Raw genomic sequence first — 24,464 nt, 5'->3', positions numbered from 1 at the left:
TTAGAACAAGGTTTTCCTTCTAGTAAAGGAAGAGAATCTTATTTTTCCTTCCCTTTGTTCCAGGTATGGATGGGTCAATCTCCTGATGTCTCTATCAGGTGACTGCAGAACCGTGGGCAGAGCATGTGTAGTGGAGATAGTCTCGGGCTTTTGTCTCATACCAAAGACCAGGAATCTAAAGCTGTTTCAATCGTTTAGGCACCTAGAGTGGAAAGTCATATCAGTCTCCTGATATGGTCTGCCAGGCTCTAATCTTTGGATAACTATCTGCTACCCACTGGTAGACAGAACTGGACAGGTTCTTAGAGGTCATGAGATCCAACCAATTTTATGAGTGGAGAAACTTAGTGCCATAAATGGTATGGTAGTCAGAATGGTGGCCCTCCCAAAAATGTCCATGTTCTAATCCCAGAACTTGTGAATATGCTACCTTACATGGTAAAAGCGTCTCTGTAGATATGAGTGAATATAGAATAAAGTTAGGGATCTTGAGGTGGGGAGATTATCTTGGATTATCCATGTTGCCCAGTGCAATCAAAGAGTCCTTATAAGGGGAAGAGGGAGGCAGGCGAGTGAGAGTTTGAAGAGAAGTGAACATGGAAGTAAAGGTCAGGGTGATGTAATTGCTGGCTGGGAGTCACCTGCCAAGGAATGTGGGCATCCTCTAGAATCTTGAAGAGCTAAGGAAATGAATTCTCCCCTAGAGCCTCCCTGCGGGCACCTTGACTGCAGCTCCATGGGACCCATTTCAGACTCTTGATCTCTAGAACTCTATAGTCATGAGCCTGTATTGTTGTAAGCTACTACACTTGTGGTAGCTTGTTATAGCAGCAACAGAAAGCAGATGCAGGGAATAGGAAAAACTGGGACAAGGACATCCCTTCTATCTGCTTCCTTGGTCTGGAAACCTTCTCTCTTCAGCCCCTTTCTTTGGTTGACCAACTGCTGTCATGTTCAACCTTAGCCGAGGATGTGTTATAGCAGAGCCTCCCTTCGGCTTGATTCAGAACCTTACCTCAGTTCTCCTACAGTTCCCTGTGTCTTCTATGGAATATTCCACGTTGTGGGCTGTGAGACTGAGTTTTTCCCCTCCTCCAACTGACTGTGGACTCCTCAAGGGCATCAACTAGCGTCATTCATTCTTTGATCACCAATCTCTAACACAGGAGAGTCTTGATTGGTTCTGAGTGAATACATCAATGAATACACAAAATATATTTTTTAAACTCAGCATTTTGAAGCTTTTTAGCAATCATTAATTAATAAATGTATTTTCTCTGAATATTTTTCCTTTTTTTCTTTTCTCCCCCCCTTCTCATCCAGGCAAGTTTGAAGATGACTGCGGAGACTGTAAATTCAGGAGTGTTAACTGTGGAGTGACAGGACCCTGGAGACAGGCTCAGAATTGCTGATCCCAGGCAGGACTTGTGCCTCAAGCTCCTCACAAAGGGGCTTCCTTAAGCTTGTCACTGAGTTGTCCCAGCAACCTGGAAAAACAGCTCCCCTCTTTGAGGTGGTAGACCAGTTTTCTGATATTCCCCAACCCCCAGACTATCAAGTTCATCTCCCCAAAAGGGAAGCTTTTTTTCTAAGATGGTGAGAAAACACCAATGCCAGATATCGTCTGGTTTCCGTTGAGGGGCTCCAAAACTCCGTCATGGGCTAATTGTTTCTATTCATACACATGAAGATAACCATGAATGGAGATCTGTCACCAGCTCCTGGTTCTTGATATCACTGGATTGACCTAGGCATATGGGTTATTTTGGAGAAGCTAGTCCTTTGTTTTCTAGGCTCTTCTATGGCACATACTCATGATTCCTGCAGGGGCCTTTGGTGGCTTCTTGAGTATCTCAGACCCTTAGGAGACAATAGGGTTCCTTTACCTCATTCCTTCAGTCTGGAAGTTGTGGGGCTGTTTCTGTCACCCAGCTCCTTCACTTTAACCTCTGTGGATGTGGCTCCTGCTCAGGGTTTAAAGGGTGCAGCTCATATGCCATCACCAGGAAGTATCTAGATACTGGTGAGATAGGAACTCAAGTTGCTGGCTGCTCCGTTCTCTTTACCAATATTTATTTCCACTTTGCAGATGAAAACAATTTATTATGAAAGCATGCTGATAGCCTGAAATAACCTGAAGTGGGCACAGTCTTGTGAAATACTTGGCAAGGAAATAAATACATATTCAGCCACTGAAACCAAAAGGTTTATTGCCTAGGAGGGGCTCCATGGAAACTCCTTCGCAAGGATATGTCTAAAGCAGTTATTTTCCTGACTTTGGTCTTTAGTATATCACTCAAGAAGACAAGATTCTGGAGAACCACGTGGAAAGGCGCTCAATGACTAGGTGAACTTGGAAAAAGTGGCCTTGGATGTCTCTCACAAATTTACAACACACCCTAGAAAAATCTACAGCACAGAAACCTATTTACATTTGTTTAACTCAGAATTTCCTATTTCCCCATGAAAATTTCCCTGCACAGAATACCTGTTAATATGTCACAGAATCAGTGTTCTGCAGCCCACATTTTGTGAATCCCCACATCTTGAGAAGCTTTCTCCAGGCTTCTTGGAGAGGTAGGCTTCCTTATCAGACTTTCTAAGTTGCACATGTTTATCATTTATGAGACAAGTGTCAGAGACCATCTCAGTTAATATAGCAACTTTGAGGTAGCTATTAAGCCTTCAATCAGTAGTTAATTACATAATTGATATTAGTTTTCTACTATGGCATGACCCCAGGGCAAGTTTGTTATTACCTTTATTTTATAGGTGTAGATGGGGAAACTGAGTCCCAGGAAAGGTCAATAATCTATCCGAAGTCACATGATCTTCAGGTAATAGAGCCAGAAAGAAAATCCAGTTTCTCCGATTCCCAGTCTTTGGTTGTTTCCACTTTTTTCAGACTGCAGAGGAGTTACTACTGCCATTCTTGCACCAACATCACTCTAGAAGTTCAGAACAGAGTTGCTAAAGAGGTCTTTTTTATGAACTTGATTGAGATCTTGTCCTTCCTCATCTCCCAGCCTGTGCTTTCCCTGCGTCCAGCTCTGAGTTAGAGGAGGGAGGTTGGAGAGTTACTTTTTTAAAGATGTTTTTATTTATTTTTGAGAGAGCACAAGCAAGGAAGGAGCATAGAGAGAGGGGGACAGAGGAACTGATGTGGGCTCTGCACTGACAGCAGTGAGCCTGATGTGGGGCTTGAACTCACAAACTGAACCACAAGATCATGACCTGAGCTGAAGTCGGGACACTCAACTGACTGAGCTACCCAGATGCCCTGCAAATCACTCAAGTAGAGAGACCCACTCAGACCTGGGGAGAAGGAGTCATGTCCACATGACGCTCAGAACCCCAGTGGCTTTTGCATTTGCATATCCCAAAGACGGGAAGCAAGATGGCTTAACTCAAGACCTTTGAATCTCCCCCTCCTTGGCTGCTATGTAAGAGATTCTCTCCCAGACACGAAGCTTCAAGATGATCATTCTAATGGATTCCGAAGCACAGTGTGTAGAGTGGGAAGCCTTTGGACTCTGGGTTTCCTGTGTTGTGGTCTAAAACCTGTTCAGTCAAGTCGAATTGTACTGGTATTCTGCAGTTTGTGTTGGGAGCCCATGGCCAGCTGTTTATTATTTTAAAAGCTCTGGGTTGCTGCCTTTATGCATGGGGGTGGGAGGGCAGCCTACTGTGCAAGGCGGCTGCCACCTTCTTCTGGGAATGACAATGTTGCTCTGTATACTCCACGGGGGCGCCTCAGGCAGAGCTACCGCATTCCGGAGCTCTACCCAGCCAGATGAACAGAGACTATTTCATCTCACCAGTTATCGAGACAAAGTCAGGGCTCTAGCAATTGTGTTCCTCCCTGTCATATAACCTTTTCATGAGGAAGACCCCACTAAGGCCTTGAGACCAGGACCCTCACAGCTTCACCAGAGTACTGGGGAAACGTGTTCACACTGGGCTTTATGAAACACACTCTTGCCTTCCTCACCTTTCAAAATGTGTCCCTGCTGGGTGCCCCATGGTAAGAATGTCTCAGTGTCCCACTGGAACATTTGTTATTGCCCAATCCAGCTCAACACCCCTTCCAGCCATGTCCCAAGAAGCCAGCGCTGAACACTTGAAATAAAACAGAGCGATGTCCTCGAGCTGTAAATGCCTCCCAAAGACAAACGGACAGAACTTCATTGTTTCAGGGAAGAAGGCGCCTCACATAGTGGTCACATTGTGGTTACCGGGGGCCCGATGATTAATCCACAGAGAGGATGTGCAGGAGAGAGGAGCTGGCATCATTCCTGCAGATGAAGATTCTTTAAAATTTCATGTCTCTGACTGAACATGTGCCCCAGAAACACAAGATTTCCATTGTTAAGGTCTCTTTGGTGACCTCATTTTCCCAGTCGTGAGTTGGCATGTAAGTAATTACCTTTTCTGTCTGCACAGGGATACCATGTTCCTGAAACTTAAGTGTTTCACACTTTAAAATATACATTGTGCTGCTTATAATTATGCTTCTGAAGGGGCACACTTACAGCAATTTATGAAATTTCTAATTTAGAAATGGGATATGAGTCACTAGTGCATGGAGAAATTAGCAAAATCAGATACTGATCAGTGTACATATATACTCAGCATAAATAGATTATTTTTAGAATCAATTTTTTAAAAGCTCTGTGCTAAGCTCTTTTAAAGGCACTCCAGAAGATTCCAGCAGTATCCACCAATGTCTACCATGGCTCTTGTCCATTGCATGATCACCACTGGGGGAGGTGGACTCTCTTACAATGGCAAATACTGTATGTGAGGGGCCGACGCAGATGTCATGATGATGCTGATGGGTGAAAATCCACAGTTCTGTCACTTACTAGTACTGGGCCGAGGACAACTTCTCTGAGCTTCTGTTCCCTCATCCAGGTATAAGGAATAAGTCATAAACTATGTATATAAGATGCCCTTGCACATACAGCTTATTGGAGTAACCTCTTAAATATGAATTTCAGCTCAGGGTGACACTATGATTTGGGACTGTTGTGGAAGTTTTTAGACATGGTTTCAGAGATTATGCCTCTCAGGTCACTTTCAGAACTCGTGGACTAAATGGACAGTATAATAGGGATGGTTATGGGAGTGGTGTAGGAAGCAGTGGGGGAATGGATTGGTTACCAGAATGAGGGAGATGAGTCTCAGAGAGTTCGTATTTATGTACCAGCTGACTGGGTCTTTGACCCAGCTCCTTTACTGCCAAGATTAAATGGATGCTAGAGCCTTTGGGGGGACCCACGTCAGAGGGCACTGCCTCCGGGTCTATGTCCAGAAGCTAGCTCTCTGTCAAGGCAGACTGAGATAAGATGTCACCTGTTTTTATAACCTCCCATCACACAAGCCAGGTCTAAAGCTCAGAAGACAATGCAGAGAGAGTTGTGTCCCTTTGTTTTGAGCTCAAGGGCTTTTTAATGCCATCAAATGTCTCCTTGTTCCCTTGTTGTGCAACAGGGCATGCAGCTCTGAATGGGACCTTTTGTAACTGGAAATTCCACAGTTCCAGCTGCCCCTGACTCTCGTCCATGCCAGTCGACATCCCCAGAGACTTTGAAGTTGCATGTTTGAATGAAGCACAGCCCCACCCCACCTCTCACCCTATGTGCCTGCCCACAGTATCAGTCAGACTCTGGGAGAGCAGTGGGACCAGCTTCTGGCTACCAACAGGTAAGAGCTAGAGCTAGGGGGCCGGTGCTGCCCCGCCAGTCAGCTCTCCTAGTGTCTGGAGCTACAAGGATAGCACTTCCAGCAGCTCTATCTTAAGGAGGGACTGGGCTCATCTTGAGGGAATCCATCTAAGTCTCTTCTGAATCCTGGTTAGGCTGTCTTACCTGATGTAGACCCAAGCAGCCCTAGCCACATCGTGCCTGAAGTCAGCACAGCATCTGCTTTGCCTGCAGCCCCTGCTTTCCTGATTTGAAATTTTTTAAGTTTATTTTTGAAAGAGAGAGAGAGAGACGCAGAGGTGAGCAGGGGAGGGGCAGAGATGGAGACACACAGAATCCGAAGCGGGCTCCAGGCTCTGAGCCGTCAGCACAGAGCTCGATGTGGGGCTCGAACTCACCAAGTGTGAGATCATGACCTGAGGCGAAGTCGGACGCTTAACCGACTGAGCCACCCAGGTGCCCTACCTGCTTTCTTGATTTGTATGTGAAGAGATATATAGCCATGTGGATTGAAAGCACATCAAAGCACAGAGATTGCTTTGTACTTAGTAGGAGAGGAGAAAAGAGTGGCATTTATTGAGCACATGCAATCTAACTGGCTGTTTGGTACTAAATTTTATTTATTTATTTATTTATTTATCATTAAAAAAATTTTTTTTTAACGTTAATTTATTTTTGAGACAGAGAGAGACAGAGCATGAACAGGGGAGGGTCAGAGAGAGAGGGAGACACAGAATCTGAAACAGGCTCCAGGCTTTGAGCTGTCAGCACAGAACCCAACGCGGGGCTTGAACTCACGAACCGCAAGATCATAACCTGAGCCCAAGTTGGACGCTTAACCGGCTGAGCCACCCAGGTGCCCCACTAAATTTTATTTAAACATCACAACAAACACCATGAGGCCATCTCCATTTGCACAGATGAGGAAATTGAAGATCAGAGACTATGAAGTTTGCCCAGGTCTTTCTAGACACTAAGTGGAGAGATGAGATTCAAACTATGGTCTATTTAGCTCCAAGATAGACTCTTTCTTTTAGAGCATCATTATTTTCAGATCCCTTTCCTGCTGAGACTAATTATTAATAAGCCTTCCTCCTGGGCCAGCTCCTTCAGTGATGTGTCTTAAGCAGAGACATTCTGACTTGGCCCCCTCTAGCTCTTTCCTTTCCTCCCTGACAATCATTTCCCTGGCCCTCTCTAAATGCCCAGAGGCCTCAGGTTCTCCCTATTTCTCCCTCAGTGCCCCAGCCAGAATGTATCTGAGATCCTTTATTCATGTTCCAAAGGCATAAAGGACATTTAGAGAAGAGCTTCCTGTGCACGCACTGTCCAAACTCAAAATAGGGATTTAAAACCATCAGCACAGGGGAAGACTTTGTGGAGTAGCATCCAGGTCTGATTGTGTTTTATACTACAGGAATCCAGCACAGTGTTGTGCCTATGCAAGGATAGATGAATGAGTGGAGCTCTGAGAGATGAGGCCCCTGGTGGAAGGGCGCTTGAGGACATCAGGCCACTTTCCTTGCATCTATGAAGTCATACCATGTTGGCTGACACCTCATAAGCCTGGACACAATGCAAGTATCCCAATATGTTAAACTTATTTGTCCATTTACAATTTCATTCGATGTTTACTGAGCACCAACTTTCTGTTAGGTCATGCTGGGGAAGATAGCAGAATGGAAAAATGTAGTCTCTGTCTCAACAATCCAGGTGGGAGAAGACTTGAGTTTCATGCAGAAAGCAAGATAGCAAGGAATGGACACTTATCTCATCCTGAGAGATATCTATGAGAAGACTTCCTGAGTGGGATGGCTTTGAGTTGCTACAAGGATGTAGTAAGAAATAAAAATCCGTAAAGGCATTAAACAGCAACCACAGCAACATTGTTTTTTTCTATATTCACACCAACATTTCTGACATCAGATGTGTGGGTTTTTCCACACCGAGCAATTCTCTAGTTCTCGGCAGTCACCAGTTGAGTGTCCTACAATTTAAATTCCTACACTAACTGGACAGACCACACAGGTTAAGAGCTTAGTCCACAAGACTGTCCCCCACTTCATAAACCAATTGCAAGGCCTGGGTTGTCACCTGTACTTCTAACTGACTGGCCATAAACGGGGGTTCTCACAACTCCTCCTTGGATTGGTACATTTGCTAGAACAGGTCACAGAACTTGGGAAAACAGTTTACTTACTAGTGTACCAGTTTATTATAAACGGATACAACTCAGGAACAGCAAGAAGGAAGAGAAGCAAGCATAGGGCAAGGTGGGAAGGGGTTCATGGAGCTTCCATGCCCTCTCTGGGTTCACCACCCTCCCAACACCTCAATGTGTTCACTAACCAGGAAACTCTCTCTACCCTGTTGTTTGGGGCTTTTGTGGGGGATTCATTACATAGGCATGGTTGCTTAAATCATTGGCCACCAGTAATTGAAAATCTCCAGCCCCTCTCCCCTTCCTGAGGAGGTTGCGGAAGGGACTGAAAGTTACAACCCTGTAATCACATGGCTGGTTCTCCTGGAAGCATCCCTCTATCTTTTGGAGCTTTCCACAAGTCACCCCATTAGTATAAACTCACGTATGGTTGAAAGGGATATATTATGAAAAATAAAGGATGTTCCTTTCTCCTCTATCACTCAGGAAACTCCAAGAGTTTGGCAGTTCTGTGCCAGGAATTGGGAACAAAGATCAAGTATACACTTCTTATTATATTACAGTATCACAGCTTTCCATGCAGAGGGGGCAGAGCAATTAAAGCAGAGCAGGTGTGAAAAAAAAATGTGAGGTGTGGCTATAATAACGAATTTCTGTGAGAGGGTGGGAATGAGCTTGAACAATCAGTAGCAGCCTTGCTGTGTTAATGAGTTTGAAACTATATTATTCTCTTGTGGGGGCATGGATAGTAATTATACTTTACACACATAGAATGATTCTGTGAGCAGTAAGCACTCTGCTTTATGTGAATGATCTCATTAAATATTTGCTACCACTCTGACTTGGGTACTCTTACTATTTCCACATGATATATGAATAAACTGAAGGACAAAGCCACACAGATAGTCCATGTCAGAAAGTTTTAACCACCATACCCTTCTGCCTCTAAGAGATATGATGGAGTGAGCTCCCCAGAAATGGAGGTTATCCCCTCTGAGGACAAGCAACTCATGGACATAAAGGACAAATTATAACCTCAAGCCCTGGCTTGGTAGCTGTGCTCGCAAAGATCCAGCTCCAGATGACACTGCCAGGATGGCAAGTACCATTGTGCTGGCCTGGCTGGCTCATCAAATGGGCTTAGATTTGTGTGTTCAACATTTAGGAGACATTTAATCTAGTGGAAGCCAAGAACACGTGGAAAATGACCTCGTTGGCTCAGGGCTGAAGTTGAAATGCTTGGCTTGAATTTTGGCTTCACCTGCCCCTTCCTTTTTTCTGGTTGCTCCTGTGGCCATGTGGCCCAATCCCAAGGCCACTATAGAGTAGTCTGTGCACAGAGTTGTAGCTCCTGGCCACCTCGTGTATCTACTTTGCTCCATTACAGAATCCACTAATTTGAGTAACAATCTGTAAAATTATCCAAGAAGACCAAAGTTGAGACATTGCTAATGTGTGAAAAGGTTCCCTGCTATGAGAAAAACTGGAAGGAGATGTGATTCATTGAAAAATTTTGCTGAAAGGCCCAAATAATCATTTGGGGTGCAACATTTCTACATTAGTTCATATATATATATATATATATATATATATTTTTTTTTTTTTTTTTTGGCAGAAAACTCATATATCTTCTTTTCTCTACCAGCCCAGCGAAGCAGGCAAGTATTCTTTTCCTTTTTTGCAGGTGAGAAATCTGAAACTCAGAAAGTGACTAACAGAGCCAGGCTTTCCAAATCAAATCTGTTTGACTTTTCCTTCAGTACTTCTCCTTGTTGGCAGTGCTTTTCCTAGTCCTTTGAATCCAAGCCAAATGCTCTCTCTTCCACCTGAGATGATGCTGCTTAGTTTGTTGATCAGCAAGGATGGTGTTCTGCTTGCTTGCACCAGTGTGACATTTTTGTTCATTAATGGATAGCACCTTTCTGATTGGTCGATGACAATGTCATAGTAGTTATTAAATATTTTGATTATTGCTTCTGTTTTTATATAAATATGTAATATTTCTACTACATTACTTTAATTCGAAAAGGATTTATGGCTGTTTATAAAAATACCACAAACCAGCAGGATAGCATCTATCAGAAGTAGATAACAGTAGGCGCCGCTGGGTGGCTCAGTCGGTTGGGCGTCTGACTTAGGCTCCGGTCATGATCTCACAGCTTGTGAATTCGAGCCCACCGTCGGGCTCTGCACTGACAGCTCAGAGCCTGGAGCCTGCTTTGGATTCTGTGTCTCCCTCTCTCTCTGCCCCTCCCCTGCTCGCACTCTGTCTCTCTCTCAAAAATAAACATTAAAAAAAATTTTAATAAAAGTAGACAACAATAAGATAACATCTATCAGAACTCGGTAAAGAAGCAAAAAGTAATACAAGGATAGAAAGATAAATTTATGCAGGAATGAGACCACCACAAAAGTGTAGATTGTAAGTCTGAGACACTTGCTAGAGAAGAGATGAGCTACTCGTTGGATTCTAAACCTGCCAGGAGCCAATGGCAGAAGAAATAGTGATTGGTTACGATGCACTGTATCTTCAAGAAAAACTAAATGAAAAGCGTATCTTAAAGTTATCTTCCCTAGACCCCTCAGAAATAGATCACTAATTTAATTAATACTATTCCCATGATATCTACGGAGTGGTCAGGACGGCAATGAGTTTCAAAGGGTCATTCCATGGGCTGCTTGACTGACAGCCCCAATATCCTGCACATGTCTCTATTGCCTTGAGTTGTCTGGTGACCTTTGGGGCAGATTTGCCTTCTCTCTCTACTTATAGTTTCTCTGATTAGATTCAAAGTTTCCTTGGAAAATTACCAAAAACAGTAACTTTTTAAAACTAGAAAAATAAGAGTTAAACAACAACTGAGGGGATGGGAATACCAGGTTCTGCTCTAAGATTTTACATTTCTTACCTAACTGAGCTCCTTTGTCCACAAGACAGGAAAGCCAAGTCGTGTCCATTGCCTTCTGACCTAACAGGTGGATAATATTACAGATGTTCCTGGAATTCTTGTCAACTTCAGACAGAAAGTAGTGCAATTCTTATGCCCATTCATTGCCACTTATTCCTTCATCCTTTTATCAGAAGTGTGTAGAAAGTGACTGTGTGCCTGCCCTGCAGACATAGAGGTGGGTATGACACAGTGCTATCCTGGAAGGGCTCATGCAATGAAAAAGAAGACAAAAATGCTCATGGATGATCATAGCACAACACAAGAAGCACCGTAATGGGGATATGTACAATGTGATGGGGAGTAGGGAGAAAAGAAGCATTATTACCATCTGGGAGGCCAGAGATGGACTTCTAGTGGAGTTGATTCCTGATTCCAGTACTGGCACAAATCCCTCAAAGAATGAAGGATGGAAAGATATTATTGATGGGGAGAAAAACATATTTATAGCAGGCAGTGAGCATGTGTTTGGGCAATAGAGAAAATCTGAGGAGCACAGAGCAGAGTTGATCAGACTATCTCATCCACAAACCATGACTGTTTATTATATTCTAAAAGAAAAAAATGCCTAAGCACATGACTAATTTAAATTTTAACATGGTGTTCTTAGGAGCCAAACCTTCTCCATCTGCATTCATTAACACTCTGACGTGGGTTGCTGACAGAATCAGCCAGAAGCACAGTGCCATGCGCTGGGCACATGCAGGGCTGTCTGATGGCCATGCCTCAAAAGATGAGCTAGTGACTGCCAATTTCCCCAAAGACATAACACTTTTTTTTTTTTTTAATTTGAGCAACAGAATATGATGTTACGTCTTCCATGATGTACTTCTCTCCTTTTTGGTGAAAAGTGTTGGGCTTTGGCTTCATGTTTTGGTCTTGCATAAACTCTACTCTGTATGATTAATATGCAGCTCAATGGCCAAGAAAGAATGTTCTGCCTCCAACCCAGTTGCATAGGCAATAATCCCAAAGCCATAGATTTTCAAAAATCATACTACGAGTTAATTTTTTTCTAGCAGGAAGATCACATTGCCAGAAGAATGAAGTTGCCAAGTGCCAGGTTAAAGCTTTTCTTTGTGAGCTGTCTTCAAATGGGGGGAAAAAAATCAGTCTTCAGATAGTAAGTGTTTGAGTTTTAAAAAATTAAATCCATATTGGAAGTAACCTTTGAGGATTTAGGACACATCATTCAATATTTTTAATTTCATCAGTAGCAGTGGAATCAATATGAATATCAGGGGATTTGCTATGTAAATTTAATAGACTTGAAAAATCTTAAAGTCCAAATGAATGAATTATAAATGTTCTATTAAGACAGATAATTGGCCAAATATATAAGTATATAATTCTCCTTAAGAATTGGTGGTAAAGTCCTTTTTATTTTCAAAGAGAAAAAAGTTAGAATCTTTGTCTTAACTTCACAAGAGTTCACAGACTCAAAATCTGTGCTCACATCTCTTGTTTGCTGAGTGATTGGAGTCATCCAAGCTAATCAGTAGACCTAATATTGGGTTTCAGTCAGTTGTCTAAGTTTGCCAGATCCCTGAAAGGGTTCTGCCACAAGCAAATGCTCATTAGCCAGCTTCCTTACTGCAATAGTAATTTTCTTTCATTCTATTTAAAGCAACCTTCACTCATACCATGGTAAATGATTTTACACTGCACAAAATGTGCTGAAGTGCTCACATTTTGGCTGATCACAAACCACACAGGAATAGGACTTTACTCTTAAAGAATAGTTTGTGCCTGCCTTGGGTCTTTGCTGCTTGCTTTTGACATTCTTTGCCAACTCCACATTCTCCAAGAAAGTGTAAATCCTACCACGGGAAAACGAGGTGTAGAATATGTGCCTCATTTGATGACATCACCTTCTGGTCAGGGCCGTAAATTATGTGAGACTATGCATACAGATACTGGCTCCTAAGTGCTGGATTTTATAGGTGTATGTTCTGAGCTTGAAAACACATCATCTGAGGAATGGAGAGCATCGCTTCTGCCTAGCTGAGTGTTGTTCTGGGATCTTAAGGGAGTGCACTGGCCCAGAAGTCCAATGAATCGGAGGTTTTACACCTGAAACTGCTACTGCTTTGGGCCAAATGCTTGTGATCACTTTATTATAGGTCTCAATTATATAATTCTGATAAATGCTAATGACTGCATGGGATGCCTTACCCTCAAGAAGAGCCTGCCTTCATTAAGTGACCTCAGGATCCCCAGGAAGGGCATTAAGCTGGTGAATGCTCCAAATTTCATCATTATAAGACAGCTCATTGTCAATTTCCTAGGAAAGGGTCATGTTGAGGTCCTTTTGGTGCAGTGGTTCTCCATCTAGGATGATGGTGTCCCCAAGGAGACATCTGTCAAAGTCTGAAGACATTTTTAGTTGTTATAACTGGAGAGAGAGAGGGTGCTACTGGCATCTAATGGGTAGAAGCCAGGGATGCTGGTAAGCATCCTCCAGTGTACAAGGCAGCCCCCCCCACAACAAAGAATTGATCGGCCCCAGATGTCAATAATGCCAAAGTGGAGAAATCCTGCCTTAATATAAATAAAAGAGGCTATGAAAAGGGGGAGAGGGAAGCAGAATGGGGAAAGGCCCTTTGTGTGGGGAGTTGGAAGCCATCAGCACAGAGAGGAACACATAATGGCAAACTTTTCATTTCGCTGAGGGTTACCCTGAATCTATGCTAGAAAGGCATGGTTGTTAGGATTTGTTGCTATAGTTAAGAGTTCAGAATGAAATGAAACAAAAAAGTAGAATGTCCCTAGGCTTTACTCATGGCTGGTGGAAAAGAGGAGCATGAAAAGAAGTCCCCTAGAGAATACAGAATGCAGGATCTAGATGAGCAGCCTGGATCAACCCCCGTGGGGATCTTTCCATTGAGAAAGATGGACATAGTGAACTGCTTCCCCTAATTAGTTGGGTTTTCCATCTTTGCAAAAATACACTGATCAGTATTATCCAGTCAGTTGGGAATGAAATTGCACACCTGCGGCAGGTAGTGGGATGATAGATTTGGAACCCTCAGATACCCACAGACAGGCCTCTCTAAACGGTAACAATGGGCAAATCATGGAGAGTAGTCATTTTTCCCAGGCAAATTCTCCAAAAGCGGTGCGTATTCAATAATTTCCAACAAAGACTTGAACATGGCAGTTGTTGGCTACTCTGTGATAAAAGGGCATCAGAGAAGGCTGTGGAAAGCCAGATTGTGAAGCATGTAGAGAAGGTGCTGAAAGGGTGGCACATTATATTGCAGGCTTGCTTTTCCCCATCAACCACCAACACACGCCCCCTCTCAAACACGCACTGTTGATGTTTAAACTTGTGTACGTCCCTATCAGTTCCTACAAATTCTATCACTGAGGTATCCACAGCGACTCACTACCTTCTTACACTAGACCATGAGTTAGCTCTCTCTTTGCTTCCTGTTTGTTCATAAAGAAACTGTCCAGACTTATTTGGTGTTTTCTTTGCTCAGATGTCAGCTACATGAAGTCACATTGTTCCCACAAGGGGACTTCTTGCTTGTGCCGCTGCCTAGTGTTAACAGAGCGCTAATGCTGCTTGGCATGAAGGAGGCTAGTCATTGTGGCCAAACTTCTGAGAGGTGCAAGAGGCCAAATGTCAGACTGCCAATTAAGCAGCAAGGTGGAAAATTCTTGCCTCTCTTTTGGCTCAAATGAGCCGGTTGGGGGAAAAAATAAACTGAACAGGCAATGAGAAGAAAGATTTCATTTGTTAATGTATTTGAGCAGTGCAACAAATTGTGCTACCATTACTGTCCTGTTCATAGTCACAAATCACATTTATATCACACACACACACACACACACACACACACACATGCATGCACCACAAGGACTCCAAGAAAGGGGTCTCTTTGGCTTCAACTGCTGGAGCTCCTAGCTGGGAAAATCTATATGACAGAATAAGTCAGCTTGCACCCCAAGTTCTGCCCACATGGTCCTGGTAAGCCAATCAATCCAGTTTTCGGGGATTCATATTGAGTTATAGAATGTCTATTATTAGGAAAATAGTAGTCACACCTCCACGTAGTGTTGCACAGTATGTGCACATGCACAATCTTGTTTGATCTGCACAACATCATTCTCCCATTCATTCATAGGATGACACACACAACACACACACGGCAAGTGTGTTGTGTGCCTGGCAAGGGGTTTGTGGGATTAACTGGGGAGAGAGATTAAGTAACTTGACCAGGATCATACAACTTCTAATTGGTACAACTTGTACCTAAACCTGAGTCTTCTGACCTGAAGCCCACAGACTTTGAATAAGCTACATGTTCCACTATTCACTCCCTTCAATAATTGGCATTTAGCTCAAGTAGGATTAGTCAGTGGGGGCCCCAATTTAATGACAAGCTAATACTGCTTTTTATTTATCTCCTTGAACTATTCCTCCAAGGTGAGGTGGACTCAGCCCACTCTTTGGCATATCTGGATGATGTCTATGATTAGAAACCCTTATTACCAAAGGGGACAATGTCACCTAGTGACAGCCCTTCAGGTTTTCCCCAATGGACATTTTCTTCCAAGCTCCTGCCTGTGCTTCTCAACCTTTCAATGATATGCGTAAGAAGTGTGAGTGGGTGGGGGTGCCTGGGTGGCTTAGTTAAGCATCTGACTCTTGATTTTGGCTCATGATCTCAAAGTTTGTGAAATCGAGTCCTGCATCAGGCTCCACACTGACAGTGTGGAAACTACTTGGGATTCTCTCTCCTTTTCTCTCTACTCCTCCCCCACTTATGCTCAATCAATCAATCAATCAATAAACAAAAACATGAAAAAATAAAAAGAATTGTGAGTGGGTGATTTCATCTTATTTTACAGATGGCCAAATTGTGTCATAGGGATATAAAATGACTTGCTTATAACCACATGCAACATTCCATTGCTCCACAGACAGATTTTTGGTACCCTTGCAACATATAGGTTTTACCTTTTTTTTTTGTAACGAAAATTAAATGCATCACAATGATGTAGACATTTTGGCTCTATAGCCCTTTGATTTTCCTTAGACTTGCTAGTTTAAGGTCCTGTTGAGTCCAGGTTTCTTATTTCATATACACATATCACCCTTTATCCAAAGCCTTGAAGAACTTCCTCTGAAGCCAAACTAAAAGCCCATTGAATGGTCAGTGTGGCTTACATTCTGCACCTCTGAATCCTAGTTCTGAAGTCAGGGATTAACATTTCTCTTTCTTTCTTTGTGTCTCTGTGTCTGTCTGTCTGTCTGTCTTCTTCCCACCCTCTCTCTCTCTATATATATATATCATTCATTCATTCATTCATCCATTAACTAATTCCACAAGTTTTCTAGGAGTATTTATTGAGTACATACTCTGTGCCAAGTACTGTGGCAATCCCTTTGGAATTTATCAACAAATGACCCAATGCTTGTGTGTGTGTGTGTGTGTGTGTGTGTGTGTGTGTGTGTGTACGAAGATGTGTATATGAGTACAGGTGTGAACTAAGTCACCTATAATTCATATACAAAAATTCTCAGTTTTTTCATGCCTCTTAGACCCAACATACAAAAGAAAAACATTTACAAAGGATATCTTGGTTTTAATTTAATCTTATTTTTGTGCAGTGTAATCTGGGGAGGGCTTTTATTTTTAGGATCACTTCTTGTGTTTTAACTTGGATGTGTCAAATGGAGGATTTGCATACTTTTCTTCCTACTGGAGACATAATGTAGATTAAACAATGAAGTCCTCTACTATAAATGTTGAAACTTCACATTTTCAGATGCCTCAGCCTCCCCGAAACCAATCTGTGAACATGCCATCCAGCTGACCAGGAGTACCAGTACGATAAGGCCGGCCGGTCCTTCCTTGCCACAAGTTCCCTTCTTGCCGTCCCCTGACTGTGACCTAGTGATAATCATACACAGTGGTAAAATCCCCTCGTGCCTGATTCCCAATAAAGACACTAGTCCACAGGTCCTCACTCTCTCTTGGCTCCCCACCTGCTTGGTTGACCCTCTTTCTTTTATGCTCCCACTCCATGTGGCTCCCTCATGGCTTTTGGTGTCCCTATATCCCTAGGATGTGTAAGTATAATACAATGTGTTTTCCTGTGCCTTTCCTGTGTCAACTCTTGTGGCCACACCTGACTGACCACCTCTGAAATAATGCAAAACTTGCCCATATATCAAACTCTTAATCTCTCCTTCCTTCTCTACTTCTAAGATAATAACATGCGTTTATATCTTAAAACAAACAACCAACCAAAAGACTGTCCTGAAAAACCAAATCAAACCAAGATCTGCTTGATGTATGACTCACTAAAGGCTTTCTCTTTAGCTGCATGGGACCTGGGATCTTGATCTGGGATGACCAGGGGTTTCCCACACTTCCTACCAGGCTCCACATAGCCTCCTAACACTGCCTTCTGTTGGTGCTCTAGATAGATTCTGACCGATGTGCGTATCTTCCATTCGCTCTGTCCAAGGGAGGCAGAGGAGCCAAGCACCAACTATTCCTTTATGGCCCCTTCCACCAGCTCCAAGTAGGTAGCTGGACTAATTATGAGGATGTACCCCCAGTATTGGGGTTTCTGGCTTCTGCAACCATGCTGTTCCGACTAATTTGACTTCAGTCTTTTTCTCAACCTAATGTATTGGTATATTTTACCTAGGGTTGTCTCCCTTAATATTATTCTCGTTACACTGCTCTCTCAATATCTTCAGGTACCATCTTACTCAACGGTCCAACACCATCCATTTATTAAGCATAGTAATGCCTTATATTTGGAGAACTTTTACATACACTATTCTATTTAATCCACAAGACTGTCCTGTGAGGTAGGCATCAGTCTTACACATATTTAGAAAAACAATGTAAACTAGAGAGCAGGGAAGAAAAGCCCTCGTCTGTAGTGAGTTCTAGACTTTTCTGAATCAGACTCTGCTAGAACCTCCACACGGTTACAACAAAGATGGAAGGGCAGGCAAAGCTCTGCCACCAGGGACACTGGTGTCCTCTGTATGTTCTACTTCTTTTTAAGGCCTATACTCTGCTCCTGGGATCATCACTTCTTCTGTCTCAAAGTCCATGTTGCCTCAAAACATGGCACTGATGAGATTATTGCATGTTGTTATTATTCTATGATATATGCTATATTTTATCTATATATTATATAGGTTACATATATCTTTCTATACAAAATTTTAATATAATTGTGTATAATTATAAATTAACATTTACTGGGTAACTCCTTTAGGGTGAACTTTTTATACAGTACACTATTTAATTCTTAGGAAAGATTATGAGAAAAATATTGTTCTAGTTTAAGAGGCTCAGTGATTGGGCAATTTTTCCAAAGTTATACCTGAACAAAGACAGGAACTGTCATCTGACTATCCCTTAAACTCCTCTTTTTACTATACCAATTCAACTCATTTAACTCATGCAAGATGTAGGTAAGTACAAACTGTGCTCTTGCTCCTGCTTGAATTTCTGTGACAGAAAAAGGCAGAGACTGCAACATGGCCCTGTGTCTGCTTAGTAATTGATCAGAGAGGTGAGAGGAACGACAGGGCACGGCAGATGTCATGGGTATGTGACTCACCATGGCTGGAGTGATGGCGGGGGTCCACGGAGCTCCCCTCCTGCTGTCCTAACTGTAACACCCCTGAGATCAGTGGCAGGTGCAGCAATGGGTACAAAGGATGCAGACTGCCACTCTGCCAGGGCCTGGGTGCCTGTGATCACTCTCCTTCTGTGTGACTTTTGCAATCTGCTAGCCCTCTCTCTGCCCGGTTCCTAATTGCTGGGAGCCTTTCCAGCTCTTTTGCTCAATCTCATTAAGAAATGTGGGTATATTTTTCTACACCAACATTTAAGTACTTGCACAGTGATCTATATAGCAACGTTTTCCTGGAAAGACTTTGCACGGATTTTCCACTGCCTGCCGCCCTCGCTAGCACTCGGGAAACTGCATTTTTTTTTCCTTCCTGGTTGCGTTTGCCACTTACCCTACTGAAAACAGGAATTAAGACTTTAGACAGCTGCTTACCACATAAAATTTTCAAATAAAATATTCCTATTACATTTTCTTAGGGAAAAAGTTCACTCTACTAGATTAGCAAAACTAATGTAAATATGAAGTAATGCCAGTGGCTGCCTGCAGAAGGTGTTTTTAACTTTCCATTTTGACTTAAAGGCCCGTGCATTGAGGTGTCTGTGACACTGCTCTGTGTCACATTTGTGAGTAGGATGATGGTGTAATGCTCCCATAATGGCGAATATTATGTTAATGGAGATTGATGCCAACGTGTACGAATATATATTTAGTCAGGTGGAGGTATTCCCAACTGGTAATGTAACCAGTGTGGTTAAATAATTTACACGTATAAATAGAACAAGGAGGATTCAACTCTTATTCTGGACACTGATTTTACCGTTGCATGAATACTTGATATTATTCTCTGATGGCTAAAGTCTATTTTCACCCTTATGGAAAAAAATGCAAAAATATTCTGAACAAATTACTCAACGAATGGGACCCTAGCTCAGTCTTTCAAAACACCTATGATGAAGCTAGAGAAACCAAGTGCCTCAGAGAGAGATGGCAGGCCTCCTCCCTCTGGATGCGGTCCCCTTGGTCACAGTCATATGGTATGGAGCCAAAGGGTCAGTGGGACAATTGCCAAGACAATTCAAGAGGTGAAATTCACTCCCCTCATTCACTTGTATCAGTAGAAACAGAAAGATCTAAAGGTCAAGGGAAAACTCTCTACTATTAACTCCCTATGTGGTTTGGAGGAAATCACTCAACTTCTCAATTCTCTCATCTATCAAAAAGCCGTCTTCTGAGTTGTTCAAATAATATAATTCTGTTAAGGTGTAAGGAAGCAGTATGTAAAGCAATGGTGATTGGGCGGATAGGCAGAGTTCTGCAGAGCATTCTGAGCCAGGCCAGACGTGGGTAACCTCTCCCTGGGTCAGCAGGCTTATCCAGCAATTTCTCTGGAGTTGGTATCACATAGCACTCACTCCCTTTGCTGCCATAGGCCTCCTGCCCCCAGCCCCTCTCCCAGCCATCCTTGCCACATCTCCACATTTCTGGAGCAGATACCTCTTATCAGGAGCTTTCTCAGAATGTTACGGGAAGATACCTTTCAATAATAGAAAACAGAAGAATCTTTACAGTCCAAAAATCACAAAAGGAAGCAGAAAAGCCCCAGTGGACCAAGATGCCAGTCCTTGAAGGCCCCTTTCCCTATGCCAGGGCTGCCGAGGGTCAGTCTTCTTGGCTAAGTTTTTCCCCTTCCTGTGTGGAATGCCTTCATCCCACTGATCCTGACTTCTGTCTTCCAAATCCTCCCAAGGGGGCACCGTCTCTAGAACTTCCAGGGTATATTGCTTGTTTCCCTTTATTCTACCATTCACAGACATATGACTCAGGCGAAGCTGTCCAGCCCAGTCCAGCCCTGTGCTAGGGGATTCTATAATCTGGAGAGTGAAGGAGGAGATGGGATCCTGTCACAAATTATACAGATTTATGAGGGTACTTTCACCAAGATGGCCCAGACATTTGAGAGAAGAACTGGCAGTGCTTTATATCTGAATTACTAAGAGTTTGCTCCCCTCCCAATTTAACTTTGCTATAAGTCCATGCCCATGTCAGTGAGACTGTCTAGGGGAAGAGCTGCAGTGGGTTAGAGCCAAGAAAGAAGTTCTATCTCAATAGGTGGAAGACCTTCCAAGAACAATGAAAAGTCTTTGGAATTTTGTGGGCTCCATGAAATGCAGAGATGACTTAATCCTGGAAGAGTTCCATCAGAACTTGTATGACCAGCTGGCAAAGATACCGTATAGCAAATTTTCATTGGAGCAAAGGTTGCTGGAGTCGAAGTTGCATCAGACATTTTAAAAGTTTTCTTGCAATGCCAAGATACTTGGATTCTACAAATAGGTGGGCAGTTCTCCTTCAAGAAGCTCTCCCTCAATTGCAAGTGTATGCACGCGTGCACACACATGCATACACACATGAACATTCACAGGTGCTCTAAGATAGTAAGCTTCCCCATAGAGATCAGGCCCATGCCCAGGAAGATGCAGGACAATGGTTGGTGCTTAAGGGAATGTTGCCCATAGGTAGTAGCTGACTTGTTTGTTATAGGAACAGGAACTCCTGGAGGAAGGGAGAAGAGGCAGGAAAGAAGATAGGAGAAAATACCCAGAAGGCAAAGCTTACCTCTTGGCCTCGTTAAAATACTGTGCAGTGGGCCCCAGGAATCTAGTCCTGGAGCAAGTCCACAAAGTAAGTCTTCAAAACGTTTGTACAAAAGATTCTTAAGTAAGCTCATAAATGTGACACCAAGCAAATACTTGGCAAAATTCACCCAAGTCATAAAAGGAGCTGTTGGGAACCTCCAGCAGCATTACCTGCACTGGCAAAGGCTTGGGTGAGGGGCTGCCCTTCTCCTAATTAGGGATCAGGTAAATGACAGAGATTTCAAGTTTTATTTACATTTGGTCCTGGGCCAGTTCTTTCTGGTCCCTGGACACCTGTCATAAAAGGGAACCAATATAAATTAGGACAAGACCAAAGAAAACATGTGAACTTTTTATTGTAGAAATGTGAACTTTTCATGGTACGATCAGACCTGATGTGAGCGCATCGTTGCTGGGGACGTTGGGTACGGGGAAAATGCTCTCAGTCATGGACTGTTCTTGGAATTATCCTGACTGCATTTTTCCCTCAATTATTTTGTTTGTAATTGAATCACTAGAATCTTTGATTCAGGCCCTGATCAGAAATGTTCACTGCCAGGCAAAGCTGCACTGGAGGATCCCTCAGCCTAAAAAAATACAATGACATGTGCATGAGTTTCCTAAGGGCTTCCTTGATGAAGTACCACAGCTTGAGTGGCTCAAACAGCAGACATTTATCATCTAACAAGAATGGATGCTAGAAGTCTGAGCAGGCTTGGTTCCTGCTGAGGAGTGTCAGGGAGAAGCTGTTCCTTGGCTCCCGTGTAGCTGGTGCTAGTTTGTTGGCAATCTTTGGCATTCCTTGGCATATAGAAGCATCATCCTAATCTCTGGCTTCATCTTTATGTGGTGATACATGCTTGTCTGTGTCCTAATTTCCCCTTCTTGTAAGAACACCATCATATTAGATTAAGCCCATACTAATGACCTTATTTTAACCTGATTAACTGTGTAAAAGCTTACGTCCAAGTAAGGTCACATTCTGAGGTCCTGAGGGTTAACACTTCAGCATATGAATGGGGGGGGGGAGGGCACACTTCAGCCAATAACAATTTGATTTTCAAACCAGGAGGGAAAGGAGCTATCGTAAATCAAATTTTCTTTAAAAACCCAAGAAAAAAGTATTTGCAAAGTCCTGGTAAAGACTGTGATTCTAGCGCTTCAGAAGTACCACTTTAAATAATTTCTTTTGCGTGTTGATATGCTTGTTCATTGCCCCCATATAAGGATGCACTGGAAAAATTAGTTTATAGTTAAGTACCAAGAAAAACATGGGTCCCCTTCATCCTTTCTGACAAGAACCACATAGCTCACCATGTTTCACCTTTTATTTGTGTTGCCAGAAGTCTCAGAGCCAAACGTAATACTCAGCCTTGGTTTGCTCATTTATTTCTCCACCTTTTGTTGAGTCTGGTTTCACATAGACTTTCATGTGCCTCTTTGAGCAGTTGCTTCATGGCCTTTCTGGTGATAGGTGGATGTATTTTGGCGTAGCCAAAAGGTGATTCTCAATATCACCACTGCCTCTCTGGCCCAACTCCTGAAACCCTAGTCTGTCATGAACTTCTCAATAGGGTTTGCCCCAAGCATTCCTGGATTATCTCTTTAGATGCACCTCCAACCTTTCACCTGTTTGCCAGCTTTTGAAAACAGTGGTTTAACCCTGCTCACAGCATGGAGCATTCACTCCCTTGAGTCAAATTTTATTCCAAGGGAAAGTCAGGCTTAAAAATCCAATTGCATAAAATACCAAAGTACCTTCTTTGTATGACAAACAAGAGAAGGTAAAAAGTCCTGTGTTCCAAGTCTTTAGGGAAGATAGTTATTTCTTTGAAATAGGAGGAATCCAAAATGGAATACACACACACACACACACACACACACACTCACACACTCACAAATACACACACCACCAACAAACTACTAACTCGCTTCAATGTTCATTAGGTCTCTGTGTATCACATTAATGTATTTCAAAATAAAATAATTGACTAAAATGTTTTTTTTTTTATTTTGTGAATACCTGGTTGGGCATCTAAAGCTAGGACATACCTCCAGAATTTTCATGGGGCGCCTGGGTGGCTCAGTCGGTTAAGTGTCTGACTCTTGATTTCAACTCAGATCAGTTTGTGAGCTCGAGCCCCACATCAGGCTCTGCACTGAGAGTGCCCAACCTGCTTGGGATTCTCTCTCTCCCTCTCTCTGCCCCTCCCATTCCCTCTCCCTCTCAAAATAAATAAATTAAAAAAAAAGAGAAGTCTCCTTGGGATTTGACATCTTTTGAGCCCCAACGTGGGGCTGTGAATTTTAGTTATATTTGCCTCAGTTTTACAGACAGCAATAAAATATGGAGGATTGGCTCACCGAGTTAGGGACTTCAATCCCCTTGTGTTTGCTCTGTATTGTGAACTAATTCTTCCACTGGATCTTTCAGATCTAAATTCGTGTTCAGCTCTGCCCGCACCCTTTTCAGTTATCTGTTAAACATTTTCGATCATATATATTTTCAGATCCAGAAGACCTTTAATTGGTCTCTAAGTGACTTACTTTTATAGGTTTCATCACTTGGGAAGCTCTCTTCAAATGCTTTCACCTGTGCAACAGCTGTCAGCTCTTCTAGATTCACACCTTCCTCCCTGAGAATCCTTAAGTGTGTTGTCACATTTTGCCTGCCTCTGCTTTTCTGTGACTTCAGTAAAGGTGCCTGGCAGGCAGAGGGCCTGTGAAGCAGTGGGGGCACAGGAAGGCAGAAGGCTCATCCTGTGGGCCAACCCGACCACTTCTGGGCCCTCATGGAAACCTCTGTGCAGCCAGCCTCAGCCCCACAGTCACCCCTGAGGAGGTGGGGAGCAGGCAGGCAGGCTCTGTCCAGAAGAGACAGGGAATCTGGGGAGCACTCAGATTGTTGGCATTTTAATCTCTGTCCAGACTTTGATGAGTGTTAGGAAGACAAAGACAATAGTGCTTCAGAAACATTTTACACCATATCAAAGTGGAATTTGTCTAAAAAAATACGGATACTTAAACAATCGTATCAGCGTAAGACCTCACTTCCAAAAATTAAAAGAGAAAACGCATGTTTCTTGCTGAAATATAAGCTATAGTGTATGCCTTTCAGCCAAGGTCCTTGGGCAATACTCTAAAAATGTCTTTATTTTGTTGTTATTCTTTTTTTTACGTTTTATTTATTTATTTATTTATTTTTTGAGAGAGAGGGAGTGAGCATGAGTAAGGGAAGAATAGAGAGAGAGGGAGAGAGAGAATCCCAAGCAGCCCCAATGCATGGCTCAAACTCAGGAACCATGATATCATGACCCAAGCTGAAATCAAGAGCCAGATGCTTGACCAACTGAGCCACCCAGGCACCACTTTTGTTATTCTTGAATGACGGTTC

The 24,464-nt window shown here is 42.9% G+C and overlaps 1 long non-coding RNA gene across 2 annotated transcripts; it reads left to right on the top strand.

Annotated features, from left to right (window-relative positions):
- Window positions 1-1,145: 1,145 nt before the first annotated feature.
- Window positions 1,146-8,707, top strand: LOC147582268 (uncharacterized). Of its 2 annotated transcripts, none has more exons than XR_015248908.1 (3): window positions 1,146-4,414; window positions 5,494-5,706; window positions 7,123-8,707. It is a non-coding gene; the product is annotated as an uncharacterized LOC147582268 (long non-coding RNA). The 2 variants fall into 2 exon arrangements; XR_015248907.1 differs by lacking the exon at window positions 1,146-4,414 and adding an exon at window positions 4,423-4,914.
- The last annotated feature ends 15,757 nt before the right edge of the window (window positions 8,708-24,464 follow it).

This window comes from Puma concolor, chromosome A3, assembly GCF_028749965.1.
Source record: "Puma concolor isolate L17-30 chromosome A3, mPumCon1.1.hap2, whole genome shotgun sequence".
Classification (NCBI taxonomy): domain Eukaryota; kingdom Metazoa; phylum Chordata; class Mammalia; order Carnivora; family Felidae; genus Puma; species Puma concolor.
This window is presented reverse-complemented; position numbering and strand designations above follow the sequence as displayed.